Source organism: Taudactylus pleione, unplaced genomic scaffold (assembly GCF_031769625.1).
Source record: "Taudactylus pleione unplaced genomic scaffold, aTauple2 ptg000612l, whole genome shotgun sequence".
NCBI classification, from domain to species: domain Eukaryota; kingdom Metazoa; phylum Chordata; class Amphibia; order Anura; family Myobatrachidae; genus Taudactylus; species Taudactylus pleione.
This window is the reverse complement of record NW_028285014.1, coordinates 849,471-862,813: the sequence shown is the minus strand read 5'-3', so window position 1 is coordinate 862,813 and position 13,343 is coordinate 849,471. Positions and strand designations below refer to the sequence as shown.

General features: G+C 30.7%; 4 non-coding genes across 4 annotated transcripts; all 4 read right to left on the bottom strand.

Annotated features, from left to right (window-relative positions):
- Positions 1–1,235: 1,235 nt before the first annotated feature.
- TRNAQ-UUG (transfer RNA glutamine (anticodon UUG)) lies at positions 1,236–1,308 on the bottom strand. The gene has a single exon. It is a non-coding gene; the product is annotated as a tRNA-Gln (tRNA).
- Positions 1,309–3,880: 2,572 nt separating this feature from the next.
- On the bottom strand, positions 3,881–3,953 carry TRNAR-UCG (transfer RNA arginine (anticodon UCG)). The gene has a single exon. It is a non-coding gene; the product is annotated as a tRNA-Arg (tRNA).
- An 8,098-nt stretch (positions 3,954–12,051) lies between these two features.
- Positions 12,052–12,124, bottom strand: TRNAR-UCG (transfer RNA arginine (anticodon UCG)). The gene has a single exon. It is a non-coding gene; the product is annotated as a tRNA-Arg (tRNA).
- Positions 12,125–13,004: 880 nt separating this feature from the next.
- On the bottom strand, positions 13,005–13,077 carry TRNAR-UCG (transfer RNA arginine (anticodon UCG)). Its single transcript has one exon. It is a non-coding gene; the product is annotated as a tRNA-Arg (tRNA).
- Positions 13,078–13,343: the final 266 nt, after the last annotated feature.

The window sequence follows — 13,343 nt, the reverse complement described above, 5'->3', positions numbered from 1 at the left end:
TAATATGCAGATATGCAAATATCTATTATAGTATCAATTCGGTTAAAGAATTTTTTTGCAACACAGATTACCAAAATTGAACAAGTTAACAGGTAAACACTTGTCTTTTCCTAAAGAATATATTTTAATATCCTCCAAAAATCTAAAAAAAACTGCAACTATGTGTACTTCATACTCATCATTGTTTATGTTATATTTTTTTCCTATAGGAATTACATTTACAAATGTACTTTCTTTACAACATTCTCATCCATTGAATTCATGCAGTTTGAAGTTTTCAAATAGTGACCAAAGAGAACTCCTTGACCACAAAGGTACTCGAATCCATAATCTACTGAACCAAAGTCAGACACCTTATCCATTAGGCCACACAGTCATCTTAGTTGAAGAAGTCAAACTTGTGGAAGGTGTGGTAATACTAACCCCAAGTATAACAATCAAACTTTAGAAGATTTTTCAAGAGGAATATTTTGGTACAACTTGAATTTGAATTACAAAATGAGACCCAACAACATATTTTAATAATTTATTTTGAGTGAACTGTAAAAGTATACCTTTCACAGAGCCTAGATTTTGTAAAATTATTTTCTTAACTGAGAAAGAGATTAACTTTTCTTTAGGCAAGCTATAAAGTTTTATGAAAAGATCAGGTATGTAGGCTTTTGAGCAATTTCTCATTGAACTATGGGTGTTTTGATTTCATTGATTCCTTCTAAACATGTGAGATGTAATTTTTATATGAAATTATGCAAATGTCCATTATAGTATCAATTTGGTGAAAGAATTTTTTGCAACACAGATTACCAAAATTGAAGAAGTTAACAAGTAAATACTTTCCTTTTCCAAAAGGATTTTTAAGTTTTATGAAAAGATTAGGGATGTAGACATTAGAGCAACTTCTCATTGAACTATGTGTGTTCTTATTTCATTGATTCCTTCTAAACATGTGAGATGTAATTTTAATATGCAGATATGCAAATAACCATTACAGTATCAATTTGGTCAAAGAATTTTTTGCAACACAGATTACCAAAATAGAACAAGTTAACAGGTAAATACTTACCTTTTCCAAAAGGATACCTTTTACTATAAACCAAAAACCTAAAAAAGCTGTAACTATGTGTACATCATACACATCATTGTTTATGTTGTATTTATTTTCCTATGGGAATTACATTTAGAAATGTACATTCTTTACAACATTGTCATCCATTTATTGATCGAAAAGAAAACCTCGTCCACGAAGGGACTCGAACCCTCAATCTTCTGATCCAAAGTCAGATGCCTTATCCATTAGGCCACACAGTCAACTATGTAGAAGTTGTCGAACCTGTGGAAGGTGTGGTAATAGTAACCTAAAGTATAACATTCAAAATGTAGAAGTTTTTTCTAGAGGAATGTTTTGGATAAACTTGCATATGAATTACAAAATGAAATCGAACAACATATTTTAATAATTTATTTTGAGTGAACATTACAAAGTATAACTTTATCATAGCCTAGATTTTGTTAAATCCTTAATTTAGCTGAGAAATAACTTAACTTTTCTATAGGCATGCTATAAAGTTTTCTGAAAAAATTAGGGATGTAGGCTTTAGAGCAATTTCTCATTGAACTATGGGTGTTCGGACTTCATTGATTCCTTCTAAATATGTGAGATGTTATTTTTATATGCAAATATGCAAATAAACATTATAGTATCAATTTGGTCAAATAATTGTTTTTAACACAGATTTCCAAAATTGAACAAGTTAAGAGGTAAACACTTACCTTTTCCAAAAGGATACCTTTTACTATGCACCAAAAACCAAAAAAAACTATAGCTATGTGTACGTCATGCACATCATTGTTTATGTTGTATTTATTTTCCTATGGGAATTACATTTAGAAATGTACATTCTTTACAACATTGTCATCCATTGAATTCATGCAGAGTTTGAAGATTTCAAATAGTGATCGAAAAGAAAACCTCGACCACGAAGGGACTCGAACCCTCCATCTTCTGATCCGAAGTCAGACGCCTCATCCATTTGAGCACACAGTCATCTATGTTGAAATTGTCGAACCTGTGGAAGGTGTGGTAATAGTAACCTCTAGTATAACATTCAAAATTTAGAAGCTTTTTCTAGAGGTATGTTTTGGAAAAACTTGCATATGAATTACAAAATGAAATCCAACATATTTTAGTGATTTATGTTGAGTGAACATTACAAAGTATACCTTTCACATAGCCTAGATTTTGTAAAATCCTTAACTTAGCTGAGAAATAACTTAACTTTTCTATAGGCATGCTATAAAGTTTTATAAAAAGATTAGGGATGTAGGCATTAGAGCAATTTCTCATTGAACTATGGGTGTTCTGATTTCACTGATTCCTTCTAAACATGTGAGATGTATTTTTTATATGCAGATATGCAAATAACCATTATAGTATCAATTTGGTCAAAGAATTGCTTTGCAACACAGATTACCAAAATTGAAGATATTAATAGGTAAACACTTTCATTTTCCAAAAGGATTTTTAAGTTTTATGAAAATATTAGGGATGTAGGCTTTATAGCAATTTCTCATTGGACTATGGGTGTTCTGATTTCATTGATTCCTTTTAAACATGTGAGATATAATTTTTAAATGGAGATATGCAAATATCCTTTATTGTATCAATTTGGTCAAATAATTTTTTGCAACACAAATTACCAAAATTGAACAAGTTAACAGGTAAACACTTACCTATTCCAAAAGGATAACTTTTAATGTGCACCTAAAACCTAAAAAAACAGTAACTATGTGTACATCATACACATCATTGTTTATGTTGTATTTATTTTCCTATAGGAATTACATTTACAAATGTACATTCTTTACAACATTGTCATCCATTGAATTTATGCAGAGTTTGAAGATTTCAAATAGTGACAAAAAGAATGACTTGACCACGAAGGGACACGAACCCTCAATCTTCTGATCAGAAGTCAGACGCCTCATCCATTATGCCATGCTGTCATCTATGTCAAAATTGTCGAACCTGTGGAAGGTGTGGTAATAGTAACCTCAAGTATAACATTCAAAATTTAGAAGCTTTTTCTAGAGGTATGTTTTGGAAAAACTTGCATATGAATTACAAAATGAAATACAACATATTTTAGTGATTTATGTTGAGTGAACATTACAAAGTATACCTTTCACATAGCCTAGATTTTGTAAAATCCTTAACTTAGCTGAGAAATAACTTAACTTTTCTATAGGCATGCTCTAAAGTTTTATAAAAAGATTAGGGATGTAGGCATTAGAGCAATTTCTCATTGAGCTATGGCTGTTCTGATTTCACTGATTCCTTCTAAACATGTGAGATGTATTTTTTATATGCAGATATGCAAATAACCATTACAGTATCAATTTGGTCAAAGAATTGCTTTGCAACACAGATTACCAAAATCGAATAAGTTAACAGATAAACACTTACATTTTCCAAAAGGATTTTTAAGTTTTATGAAAATATTAGGGATGTAGGCTTTATAGCAATTTCTCATTGGACTATGGGTGTTCTGATTTCATTGATTCCTTTTAAACATGTGAGATATAATTTTTATATGGAGATATGCAAATATCCTTTATTGTATCAATTTGGTCAAATAATTTTTTGCAACACAAATTACCAAAATTGAACAAGTTAACAGGTAAACACTTACCTATTCCAAAAGGATAACTTTTAATATGCACCTAAAACCTAAAATACAGTAACTATGTGTAAATCATACACATCATTGTTTATGTTGTTTTTATTTTCCTATAGGAATTACATTTACAAATGTACATTCTTTACAACATTGCCATCCATTAATTTCATGAAGAGGTCAAATAGTTATCGAAAAGAAAACCTCGACCACGAAGGGACTCGAACCCTCAATCTTCTGATCCGAAGTCAGACGCCTAATCCATTAGGCCACGCGGTAATCTATGTAGAAATTCTTGAACCTGTGGAAGGTGTGGTAATAGTGACCTCAGGTATAACATTCAAAATTTAGAAGTTTTTTCTAGAGGTATGTTTTGGAAAAACTTGCATATGAATTACAAAATAAAATCCAACAACATATGTTAATGATTTATTTTGAGTGAACATTACAAAGTATACCTTTCACATAGCCTAGATTTTGTAAAATCCTTAACTTAGCTGAGAAATAACTTAACTTTTCTATAGGCACGCTATAAAGTTTTATAAAAAGATTAGGGATGTAGGCATTAGAGCAATTTCTCTTTGAGCTATGGCTGTTCTGATTTCACTGATTCCTTCTAGACATGTGAGATGTATTTTTTATATGCAGATATGCAAATAACCATTATAGTATCAATTTGGTCAAAAAATTGCTTTGCAACACAGATTACCAAAATCGAATAAGTTAACAGGTAAACACTTACATTTTCCAAAAGGATTTTTAAGTTTTATGAAAATATTAGGGATGTAGGCTTTATAGCAACTTCTCATTGGACTATGGGTGTTCTGATTTCAATGATTCCTTTTAAACATGTGAGATATAATTTTTATATGCAGATATGCAAATATCCTTTATTGTATCAATTTGGTCAAAGAATTTTTTGCAACACAGATTACCAAAATTGAACAAGTTAACAGGTAAATACTTACCTTTTCCAAAAGGATACCTTTTACTGTCCACCAAAAGCCTAAAAAAACTGTAACTATGTGTACGTCATACTCATCATTGTTTATGTTGTATTTATTTTCCTTTGGGAATTACATTTAGAAATGTACATTGTTTACAACATTGTCATCCTTTGAATTCATGCAGAGTTTGAAGATTTCTAATTGTGACAAAATGAAAGACTCGACCATGAAGGGACTCGAACCCTCAATCTTCTGATCCGAAGTCAGACGCCTTATCCATTAGGCCATGCGGTCATCTTTATAGAAGTTGTCGAACCTGTGGAAGGTGTGGTAATAGTAACCTCAAGTATAACATTCAAAATTTAGAAGTTTTTTCTAGAGGTATGTTTTGGAAAAACTTGCATATGAATTACAAAATGAAATCCAACATATTTTAGAGATTTATGTTGAGTGAACATTTCAAAGTATACCTTTCACATAGCCTAGATTTTGTAAAATCCTTAACTTAGCTGAGAAAAAACTTAACTTTTCTATAGGCATGCTATAAAGTTTTATAAAAAGATTAGGGATGTAGGCATTAGAGCAATTTCTCATTGAGCTATGGCTGTTCTGATTTCACTGATTCCTTCTAAACATGTGAGATGTATTTTTTATATGCAGATATGCAAATAACCATTATAGTATCAATTTGGTCAAAGAATTGGTTTGCAACACAGATTACCAAAATCAAACAAGTTAACAGGTAAACACTTACATTTTCCTAAAGGTTTTTTAAGTTTTATGAAAATATTAGGGATGTAGGCTTTATAGCAATTTCTCATTGGACTGTGGATGTTCGGATTTCAATGATTCATTTTAAACATGTGAGATATAATTTTTATATGCAGATATGCAAATATCCTTTATTGTATCAATTTGGTCAAAGATTTCTTTCCAACACAGATTACCAAAATTGAACAAGTTAACAGGTAAATACTTACCTTTTCCAAAAGGATACCTTTTACTATGCACCAAAAACCTAAAAAAACTATAAATATGTGTACATCATGCACATCATTGTTTATGTTGTATTTATTTTCCTATGGGAATTACATTTAGAAATGTACATTCATTACAACATTGTCATCCATTGAATTCATGCAGAGTTTGAAGATTTCAAATAGTGACAAAAAGAATGACTTGACCACGAAGGGACACGAACCCTCAATCTTCTGATCAGAAGTCAGACGCCTCATCCATTATGCCATGCTGTCATCTATGTTAAAATTGTCGAACCTGTGGAAGGTGTGGTAATAGTAACTTCAAGTATAATATTCAAAATTTAGAAGCTTTTTCTAGAGGTATGTTTTGGAAAAACTTGCATATGAATTACAAAATGAAATACAACATATTTTAGTTATTTATGTTGAGTGAACATTACAAAGTATACCTTTCACATAGCCTGGATTTTGTAAAATCCTTAACTTAGCTGAGAAATAACTTAACTTTTCTATAGGCATGCTCTAAAGTTTTATAAAAAGATTAGGGATGTAGGCATTAGAGCAATTTCTCATTGAGCTATGGCTGTTCTGATTTCACTGATTCCTTCTAAACATGTGAGATGTATTTTTTATATGCAGATATGCAAATAACCATTACAGTATCAATTTGGTCAAAGAATTGCTTTGCAACACAGATTACCAAAATCGAATAAGTTAACAGATAAACACTTACACTTTCCAAAAGGATTTTTAAGTTTTATGAAAATAATAGGGATGTAGGCTTTATAGCAACTTCTCATTGGACAATGGGTGTTCTGATTTCATTGATTCCTTTTAAACATGTGAGATATAATTTTTATATGCAGATATGCAAATATCCTTTATTGTATCAATTTGGTCAAAGAATTTTTTGCAACACAGATTACCAAAATTGAACAAGTTAACAGGTAAATACTTACCTTTTCCAAAAGGATACCTTTTACTATGCACCAAAAACCTAAAAAAACTATAACTATGTGTACATCATGCACATCTTTGTTTATGTTGTATTTATTTTCCTATGGGAATTACATTTAGAAATGTACATTGTTTACAACATTGTCATCCTTTGAATTCATGCAGAGTTTGAAGATTTCAAATAGTGACAAAAAGAATGACTTGACCCCGAAGGAACACGAACCCTCAATCTTCTGATCAGAAGTCAGACGCCTCATCCATTATGCCACGCTGTCATCTATGTTGAAATTGTTGAACCTGTGGAAGGTGTGGTAATAGTAACCTCAAGTATAACATTCAAAATTTAGAAGCTTTTTCTAGAGGTATGTTTTGGAAAAACTTGCATATGAATTACAAAATGAAATCCAACATATTTTAGTGATTTATGTTGAGTGAACATTACAAAGTATACCTTTCACATAGCCTAGATTTTGTAAAATCCTTAACTTAGCTGAGAAATAACTTAACTTTTCTATAGGCATGCTATAATGTTTTATAAAAAGATTAGGGATGTAGGCATTAGAGCAATTTCTCACTGAACTATGGGTGTTCTGATTTCAATGATTCATTTTAAACATGTGAGATATAATTTTTATATGCAGATATGCAAATATCCTTTATTGTATCAATTTGGTCAAAGATTTTTTTCCAACACAGATTACCAAAATTAAACAAGTTAACAGGTAAATACTTACCTTTTCAAAAAGGATACCTTTTACTATGCACCAAAAACCTAAAAAAACTATAACTATGTTTACATCATGCATATCTTTGTTTATGTTGTATTTATTTTCCTATGGGAATTACATTTAGAAATGTACATTCTTTACAACATTGTCATCCATTGAATTCATGCAGAGTTTGAAGATTTCAAATAGTGACAAAAAGAATGACTTGACCACGAAGGGACACTAACCCTCAATCTTCTGATCAGAAGTCAGACGCCTCATCCATAATGCCACGCGGTCTTCTATGTTGAAATTGTCGAACCTGTGGAAGGTGTAGTAATAGTAACCTCAAGTATAACATTCTAAATTTAGAAGTTTTTTCTAGAGGTATGTTTTGGAAAAACTTGCATATGAATTACAAAATGAAATCCAACATATTTTAGAGATTTATGTTGAGTGAACATTTCAAAGTATACCTTTCACATAGCCTAGATTTTGTAAAATCCTTAACTTAGCTGAGAAAAAACTTAACTTTTCTATAGGCATGCTATAAAGTTTTATAAAAAGATTAGGGATGTAGGCATTAGAGCAATTTCTCATTGAGCTATGGCTGTTCTGATTTCACTGATTCCTTCTAAACATGTGAGATGTATTTTTTATATGCAGATATGCAAATAACCATTATAGTATCAATTTGGTCAAAGAATTGGTTTGCAACACAGATTACCAAAATCAAACAAGTTAACAGGTAAACACTTACATTTTCCTAAAGGTTTTTTAAGTTTTATGAAAATATTAGGGATGTAGGCTTTATAGCAATTTCTCATTGGACTGTGGATGTTCGGATTTCAATGATTCATTTTAAACATGTGAGATATAATTTTTATATGCAGATATGCAAATATCCTTTATTGTATCAATTTGGTCAAAGATTTCTTTCCAACACAGATTACCAAAATTGAACAAGTTAACAGGTAAATACTTACCTTTTCCAAAAGGATACCTTTTACTATGCACCAAAAACCTAAAAAAACTATAAATATGTGTACATCATGCACATCATTGTTTATGTTGTATTTATTTTCCTATGGGAATTACATTTAGAAATGTACATTCATTACAACATTGTCATCCATTGAATTCATGCAGAGTTTGAAGATTTCAAATAGTGACAAAAAGAATGACTTGACCACGAAGGGACACGAACCCTCAATCTTCTGATCAGAAGTCAGACGCCTCATCCATTATGCCATGCTGTCATCTATGTTAAAATTGTCGAACCTGTGGAAGGTGTGGTAATAGTAACTTCAAGTATAATATTCAAAATTTAGAAGCTTTTTCTAGAGGTATGTTTTGGAAAAACTTGCATATGAATTACAAAATGAAATACAACATATTTTAGTTATTTATGTTGAGTGAACATTACAAAGTATACCTTTCACATAGCCTGGATTTTGTAAAATCCTTAACTTAGCTGAGAAATAACTTAACTTTTCTATAGGCATGCTCTAAAGTTTTATAAAAAGATTAGGGATGTAGGCATTAGAGCAATTTCTCATTGAGCTATGGCTGTTCTGATTTCACTGATTCCTTCTAAACATGTGAGATGTATTTTTTATATGCAGATATGCAAATAACCATTACAGTATCAATTTGGTCAAAGAATTGCTTTGCAACACAGATTACCAAAATCGAATAAGTTAACAGATAAACACTTACACTTTCCAAAAGGATTTTTAAGTTTTATGAAAATAATAGGGATGTAGGCTTTATAGCAACTTCTCATTGGACAATGGGTGTTCTGATTTCATTGATTCCTTTTAAACATGTGAGATATAATTTTTATATGCAGATATGCAAATATCCTTTATTGTATCAATTTGGTCAAAGAATTTTTTGCAACACAGATTACCAAAATTGAACAAGTTAACAGGTAAATACTTACCTTTTCCAAAAGGATACCTTTTACTATGCACCAAAAACCTAAAAAAACTATAACTATGTGTACATCATGCACATCTTTGTTTATGTTGTATTTATTTTCCTATGGGAATTACATTTAGAAATGTACATTGTTTACAACATTGTCATCCTTTGAATTCATGCAGAGTTTGAAGATTTCAAATAGTGACAAAAAGAATGACTTGACCCCGAAGGAACACGAACCCTCAATCTTCTGATCAGAAGTCAGACGCCTCATCCATTATGCCACGCTGTCATCTATGTTGAAATTGTTGAACCTGTGGAAGGTGTGGTAATAGTAACCTCAAGTATAACATTCAAAATTTAGAAGCTTTTTCTAGAGGTATGTTTTGGAAAAACTTGCATATGAATTACAAAATGAAATCCAACATATTTTAGTGATTTATGTTGAGTGAACATTACAAAGTATACCTTTCACATAGCCTAGATTTTGTAAAATCCTTAACTTAGCTGAGAAATAACTTAACTTTTCTATAGGCATGCTATAATGTTTTATAAAAAGATTAGGGATGTAGGCATTAGAGCAATTTCTCACTGAACTATGGGTGTTCTGATTTCAATGATTCATTTTAAACATGTGAGATATAATTTTTATATGCAGATATGCAAATATCCTTTATTGTATCAATTTGGTCAAAGATTTTTTTCCAACACAGATTACCAAAATTGAACAAGTTAACAGGTAAATACTTACCTTTTCAAAAAGGATACCTTTTACTATGCACCAAAAACCTAAAAAAACTATAACTATGTTTACATCATGCATATCTTTGTTTATGTTGTATTTATTTTCCTATGGGAATTACATTTAGAAATGTACATTCTTTACAACATTGTCATCCATTGAATTCATGCAGAGTTTGAAGATTTCAAATAGTGACAAAAAGAATGACTTGACCACGAAGGGACACTAACCCTCAATCTTCTGATCAGAAGTCAGACGCCTCATCCATAATGCCACGCGGTCTTCTATGTTGAAATTGTCGAACCTGTGGAAGGTGTAGTAATAGTAACCTCAAGTATAACATTCTAAATTTAGAAGCTTTTTCTAGAGGTATGTTTTGGAAAAACTTGCATATGAATTACAAAATGAAATCCAACATATTTTAGTGATTTATGTTGAGTGAACATTACAAAGTATACCTTTCACATAGCCTAGATTTTGTAAAATCCTTAACTTAGCTGAGAAATAACTTAACTTTTCTATAGGCATGCTATAAAGTTTTATAAAAAGATTAGGGATGTAGGCATTAGAGCAATTTCTCATTGAACTATGGGTGTTCTGATTTCACTGATTCCTTCTAAACATGTGAGATGTATTTTTTATATGCAGATATGCAAATAACCATTATAGTATCAATTTGGTCAAAGAATTGCTTTGCAACACAGATTACCAAAATTGAAGATATTAATAGGTAAACACTTTCATTTTCCAAAAGGATTTTTAAGTTTTATGAAAATATTAGGGATGTAGGCTTTATAGCAATTTCTCATTGGACTATGGGTGTTCTGATTTCATTGATTCCTTTTAAACATGTGAGATATAATTTTTAAATGGAGATATGCAAATATCCTTTATTGTATCAATTTGGTCAAATAATTTTTTGCAACACAAATTACCAAAATTGAACAAGTTAACAGGTAAACACTTACCTATTCCAAAAGGATAACTTTTAATGTGCACCTAAAACCTAAAAAAACAGTAACTATGTGTACATCATACACATCATTGTTTATGTTGTATTTATTTTCCTATAGGAATTACATTTAGAAATGTACATTCTTTACAACATTGTCATCCATTGAATTCATGCAGAGTTTGAAGATTTCAAATAGTGACAAAAAGAATGACTTGACCACGAAGGGACACGAACCCTCAATCTTCTGATCAGAAGTCAGACGCCTCATCCATTATGCCATGCTGTCATCTATGTCAAAATTGTCGAACCTGTGGAAGGTGTGGTAATAGTAACCTCAAGTATAACATTCAAAATTTAGAAGCTTTTTCTAGAGGTATGTTTTGGAAAAACTTGCATATGAATTACAAAATGAAATACAACATATTTTAGTGATTTATGTTGAGTGAACATTACAAAGTATACCTTTCACATAGCCTAGATTTTGTAAAATCCTTAACTTAGCTGAGAAATAACTTAACTTTTCTATAGGCATGCTCTAAAGTTTTATAAAAAGATTAGGGATGTAGGCATTAGAGCAATTTCTCATTGAGCTATGGCTGTTCTGATTTCACTGATTCCTTCTAAACATGTGAGATGTATTTTTTATATGCAGATATGCAAATAACCATTACAGTATCAATTTGGTCAAAGAATTGCTTTGCAACACAGATTACCAAAATCGAATAAGTTAACAGATAAACACTTACATTTTCCAAAAGGATTTTTAAGTTTTATGAAAATATTAGGGATGTAGGCTTTATAGCAATTTCTCATTGGACTATGGGTGTTCTGATTTCATTGATTCCTTTTAAACATGTGAGATATAATTTTTATATGGAGATATGCAAATATCCTTTATTGTATCAATTTGGTCAAATAATTTTTTGCAACACAAATTACCAAAATTGAACAAGTTAACAGGTAAACACTTACCTATTCCAAAAGGATAACTTTTAATATGCACCTAAAACCTAAAATACAGTAACTATGTGTAAATCATACACATCATTGTTTATGTTGTTTTTATTTTCCTATAGGAATTACATTTACAAATGTACATTCTTTTCAACATTGCCATCCATTAATTTCATGAAGAGGTCAAATAGTTATCGAAAAGAAAACCTCGACCACGAAGGGACTCGAACCCTCAATCTTCTGATCCGAAGTCAGACGCCTAATCCATTAGGCCACGCGGTAATCTATGTAGAAATTCTTGAACCTGTGGAAGGTGTGGTAATAGTGACCTCAGGTATAACATTCAAAATTTAGAAGTTTTTTCTAGAGGTATGTTTTGGAAAAACTTGCATATGAATTACAAAATAAAATCCAACAACATATGTTAATGATTTATTTTGAGTGAACATTACAAAGTATACCTTTCACATAGCCTAGATTTTGTAAAATCCTTAACTTAGCTGAGAAATAACTTAACTTTTCTATAGGCATGCTCTAAAGTTTTATAAAAAGATTAGGGATGTAGGCATTAGAGCAATTTCTCATTGAGCTATGGCTGTTCTGATTTCACTGATTCCTTCTAAACATGTGAGATGTATTTTTTATATGCAGATATGCAAATAACCATTACAGTATCAATTTGGTCAAAGAATTGCTTTGCAACACAGATTACCAAAATCGAATAAGTTAACAGATAAACACTTACATTTTCCAAAAGGATTTTTAAGTTTTATGAAAATATTAGGGATGTAGGCTTTATAGCAATTTCTCATTGGACTATGGGTGTTCTGATTTCATTGATTCCTTTTAAACATGTGAGATATAATTTTTATATGGAGATATGCAAATATCCTTTATTGTATCAATTTGGTCAAATAATTTTTTGCAACACAAATTACCAAAATTGAACAAGTTAACAGGTAAACACTTACCTATTCCAAAAGGATAACTTTTAATATGCACCTAAAACCTAAAATACAGTAACTATGTGTAAATCATACACATCATTGTTTATGTTGTTTTTATTTTCCTATAGGAATTACATTTACAAATGTACATTCTTTACAACATTGCCATCCATTAATTTCATGAAGAGGTCAAATAGTTATCGAAAAGAAAACCTCGACCACGAAGGGACTCGAACCCTCAATCTTCTGATCCGAAGTCAGACGCCTAATCCATTAGGCCACGCGGTAATCTATGTAGAAATTCTTGAACCTGTGGAAGGTGTGGTAATAGTGACCTCAGGTATAACATTCAAAATTTAGAAGTTTTTTCTAGAGGTATGTTTTGGAAAAACTTGCATATGAATTACAAAATAAAATCCAACAACATATGTTAATGATTTATTTTGAGTGAACATTACAAAGTATACCTTTCACATAGCCTAGATTTTGTAAAATCCTTAACTTAGCTGAGAAATAACTTAACTTTTCTATAGGCACGCTATAAAGTTTTATAA